Source organism: Salvelinus fontinalis, chromosome 2 (assembly GCF_029448725.1).
Source record: "Salvelinus fontinalis isolate EN_2023a chromosome 2, ASM2944872v1, whole genome shotgun sequence".
Lineage (NCBI taxonomy): Eukaryota > Metazoa > Chordata > Actinopteri > Salmoniformes > Salmonidae > Salvelinus > Salvelinus fontinalis.
This window is the reverse complement of record NC_074666.1, coordinates 55,657,715-55,662,781: the sequence shown is the minus strand read 5'-3', so window position 1 is coordinate 55,662,781 and position 5,067 is coordinate 55,657,715. Positions and strand designations below refer to the sequence as shown.

Genomic DNA, 5,067 nt, shown 5'->3' with positions numbered 1-5,067 from the left:
CGTTTTTTTTTGCTCTGTCGCGTGGTATCCTTTTTAAATGCTCAGTGTCATCTTTACTTCTGTTATTTCAATTCACTTTCTGATGCACCATATGGCGATGGTGTGCGTGCAATCTAGTTTTAATCTGAGTTTAAAAATGGAACCTCTCTCCTGAAGCAGCTTCTGCTGTTGCTACAGTCATCAACGCTTGAAGCCTGTTGTGTATGTAACGGATGTGAAATGGCTATCTAGTTAGCGGTGGTGAGCGCTAATAGCCTTTCAATCGGTGACGTCACTTGCTCTGAGACCTTGAAGTAGTGGTTCGATGCTTCGTGGGTGACTGTTGTTGATGTGTGCAGAGGGTCCCTGGTTCGCGCCCGGGTCTGGGCGAGGGGACGGACTGTTACACATAGTTGTTACATAGTTGCATCTCTGCTGCATAGTGACAAATTGGAACATTGTTATCTCTAATGACAAATATAATACTCCTAACTGCATTCATCATTTACACATTTCTACAATGTATCAAAGATAGGCTACATTATACATTATGATTCTTGACATAGGCACTTCATCCCGTGACCTGACTTCCTGATTTGTCTGTAGTTCTCGCAGAGACATTGTCATTCTCGTGAAGTTAGTCTAATGTAGTTTTAAATCCACATTCAAACAAATCTTAAGACGCAACATGGCTTTTGCAATTCCTACGGTTCTACTGTATTTACACTGTTTTGGTAATTTGTTGAAGGGGTGGTACAATGGTTTAATCTCAAGGGACCAAACCGATCGTCTAGCCTCTAGAATGGCAGAATTCCTTTTCTAGGTTGCAGGAAATGTAAATGAGTTGACAATGACAAATAGTCTAGGCTAACTGTAGGATTCTATTGCATAATATTGATATGACATCACAAAAATGTCATGAAATGAGAAAATTATGTTATTGTTATGGGCAACTTTTTGATGATGTGGTTTTAATCTTCACTTCCATTGCATTACTGTTTGAATGGCCATGTCTGCGTTTCAAAGGGTCATCATTATCTTGCTAGCATTGACTGCAGTTTTCTGATACTTGTAAGTATAACCATGTGACGAAATTCATGGGGGTTTTGCTGTGTATCACAGGCTTCAACTTGTGTGTTGAAATATTTTAAAGGCAGAGCAGTGACAGACAAGCAACTAAGCTTAGGGGTATGAATACTTTCTGAAGGTGTGCAATATTGTTCCACCTGTATGCATTAAGAGGCAGTAAATACCAGATATCATGTGTGTTCATTGGTTCACGTTTTAGTAATTTATCAGACGCTCTTATCCAGAGCGACTTACATGAGCAATTGGGTTTAGGGGCCTTGCTCAAGGGCACAGATTTTTCACCTAGTCTGCTCTAGATTTTAATCAGCAACATTTTGGTTACTGGCCCAACGCTCTTAACCACTAGGCTACCTGTCACCCATAGCTCTGCCAAGAATGTGAAAGAAACAGAATAGTCTTTTGTATACAAGTGTGTGTGAGAAACTAGTGTGATTCACAAGAGGATCAAACTGGGGACCTTTGCCCTGCAACTGTGAGGAAATGCAATGAGCTCAATAAGCCACATATTTGTTACAAATCCGCAACAAGGTAGTACTTATGAGTACCTGTTCACTGTGCCTGTTTGGCCTGTATTCATATTTTACAGATATCACCATAAACCTTGTAGCCTAATGAAACCACTCTTGCCAGTTATCAGTGTTTTGATGGATAAGGTCTCTGTGCTTCCAAACAAATGCCAGAGAGTGGGCTTTTAGTTGCTCTCTCTCCCCTGGCAACTATGACAGCTGGACTGATTATAGTACAGTCAGATTCATGCAGGTGGACCCAGGAAACACAAGAAACAAACAGCAGCCAGTTCGCTTCACTTTGGATTGTCTGGTGCATCTATTTAAATAGAAAAACATTGAGCTTGTGGAGCTGCCTATGTTACTGAACCAGCTGACGACAGCAGCTGACCACAACATTGAAGGCAAATGTAGAAAACAAGCATAGTGCACATATATACTCAATAACATTTGGGGAATTCATTTTTTTAAACCTTTATTTAACCAGGCAAGTCAGTTAAGAACAAATTCTTATTTTCAATGACAGCCTAGGAACAGTGGGTTAACTGCCTTGTTCAGGAGCAGAATGACAGATTTGTACCTTGTCAGCTCAGGGATTTGATCTTGCAACCTTTTGGTTACTAGTCCGAAACACTCTAACCACTAGGCTACCTGCCGCCCTATTAGAATGAAGAGAGGTTGGTTTACTGAACAACCTATTTGATCCCATTTTGTTTATCACTCCATAGTACAAACTATTATAGTATGTTGATCTTTTGTTTTTAATCAATGGATCAAAAAATTATCCACGTTCTAGCTTTGGTCATATTAAAGATGAATTCAATACAAAGGGGATAAGAGTGCTTGAAGCAGATCAGGAGAGTCCATTATGAATAATTGAATTGAATTGACTCAACTTTGTCATAATGTATTTTTCTCATTCCTGTTCTTCCACAGCTGGTTGAAGGCTATTCTCTCCCAACTAAATCCACTGTTTGGACCTGCATTGAGTAATGACACCATTTGGTACCTGTGATTCCACTGGCCCTGACTCTGTCCTCAACTCTGCCCTCAATGACTGAGAAAGGCCTAGAAGGATCAAGAACAAAGGCATCATAAACCTGTCCATTTAGCTTTTCTAAACTTTAAATCTGTCACTTAGTTTACCTAAGATAATAAGGTAATGAATATACTGCAATAGCTTGCAAGATGGAACTCTGCTCAGCCTGTAAGTCACTAAGCAGCATCTCGTGATGCTGCTGAGTGAAAGTAGTTGAGATACAAAGTGTCATTCAAAGTGAAAGTGTATTCATTTTATTTCTTACTGCTGAGTAATAGTCTATTCTATATATATATTTATATATAGAGAGAGAGAGAGAGAGAGAGAGAGAGAGAGAGAGAGAGAGAGAGAGAGAGAGAGAGAGAGCTGGCTTGTGTCCTGGGAGCGCAGGCAGATCTAAGCAGGATCTGCACTACGGAGTTCTCCAGACTAGCCCTGAGTTCAGACCCTCCCACAGATGGAATCCTTGGCTTGGTTTTTATTTATTTATAATAACTCACATAGTTACTATCCCTTTTTGGGAAAATGCTCTCTGAATATTTGATATAGGACCTTCAGTCATGGTTGAATGCACATGACCTTGTTCATCCTATCAGATTTAAGTTTTTCTCAGAACTCATGTTGTATTGTGTAATTATTTGACCAAACTTGTCTGTTACAATATATATGTGTAGTTGCCACAAAATCCACTTTGTGATGTTTTTTTGTGCTGTACATTTTTGGGGAACTCCTATGTAGAAACACAACGTGCCCAAGCACTTCCTGTAAGGCAGTATGGGAGACTGGGGCTAAATGTAACACTTTTTGCATTTTGCTTATTTATGAAAAGATTGTTTGAGTTAGATTAATAATATACATACAAACAGGGTTGGGTAGGTTACTTTCTATATGCAATCCGTTACAGTTACTAGTTGCCTGTCAAAAATTGTAATCAGTAAATTAACTTTTGGATTACCCAAACTGATTACATTCAGTTACTTTTAGATTACTTTCCCCTTAAGAGGCATTAGAAGACAAAAATGTACAGTACCAGTCAAAGGTTTGGACACACCTACTCATTCAAGGGTTTTTCTTTATTTTACTATTTTCTACATTGTAGAATAATAGTGAAGACATCAAAACTATGAAATAGCACATGTAGAATCATGTAGTAAGCAAAAAAGTGTTAAACAAATCAAAATATATTTTACATTTGAGATTTTTGAAAGTAGCCCTTTACCCTGATGACAGCTTTGCACACTCTTGGCATTCTCTCAACCAGCTTCATGAGGAATGCTTTTCAAACAGTCTTGAAGGAGTTCCCACATATGCTGAGCACTTGTTGGATGCTTTTCCTTCACTCTGCGGTCCAACTCATCCCAAACCATCTCAATTGGGTAGAAGTCAGGTGATTGTGGATGCCAGGTCATCTGATGAAGCACTCCGTCACTCTCCTTCTTGGTCACATAGCTGTACACAGCCTGGAGGTGTGTTGGGTCATTGTCCTGTTGAAAAACAAATGATAGTTCCACTAAGTGCAAACCAGATGGGATGGCTTATCGCTGCAGAATGCTGTGGTAGCCATGCTTTTATTTGGGCTGCAATTTCTGAGGCTGGTAACTCTAACGAACTTATCCTCTGCAGCAGAGGTACCTCTGGGTATTCTTCTCAGGTGGTGGTCCTCATGAGAGCCAGTTTCATCATAGCGTTTGATGGTTTTAGCGACTGCACTTGAAGAAAATATCAAAGTTCTTGACATTTTCCGGATTGACTGACTTTCAAGTCTTAAAGTTATGATGGACTGTCGTTTCTCTTTGCTTATTTGAGCTGTTCTTGCCATAATATGGACTTGGTCTTTTACCAAATAGGGCTATCTTCTGTATACCCCCCCATACCTTGTCACAACACAACTGATTGGCTCAAACACATTAAGAAGGAAAGAAGTCAATGGATGTAGCAACTACAGATTGGCCATTTAAGTCTATCAGCGTGAATTAGATTTGGCAATAAAAGCCCAATTTGTATTCCATAAACGGGGATCCGCACTTTGCAACTGTTGCAAGAGCGCATTTTTCACTGGCTGTCCACTGGTTTAAAAAACAATGACTGACAGACAGCTTAAATTTCTTGAATTCAACCATTATGGGGTTCAAATACACATTTGGATTTGTAAACAGCCATCCACAACAACCACAATCCGTAAGGCGCAAATAGCTAAATGAGAGAGCAGCAGTGTGATTCGCATCAACTCGCTATTTAGACATCAATAATAAGTGATAGCCGTATCGCCGCAGATTACACCACTGCTGTCATCCTTACCTCGAAGCGTTTATTCAAGTTGAATAATCTTTGGATGCCGACAGCCGTCACACCGTTGGAAGACATACTTTGGACTGTAGCCTACAAAAGCCTATTCCTGCGCTTTTCCCGGGATCGATCAAACACATTTGGTGTGTCATCATAGTGGTCTCTCAC

At 39.9% G+C, this 5,067-nt stretch overlaps 1 long non-coding RNA gene across 1 annotated transcript; it reads right to left on the bottom strand.

The window, feature by feature from the left end:
* Positions 1–3,667: 3,667 nt before the first annotated feature.
* Positions 3,668–5,067, bottom strand: LOC129868908 (uncharacterized). The gene is made up of 2 exons (XR_008761835.1): positions 4,912–5,067; positions 3,668–4,097 (listed from the first exon to the last, which is right to left on the bottom strand). It is a non-coding gene; the product is annotated as an uncharacterized LOC129868908 (long non-coding RNA).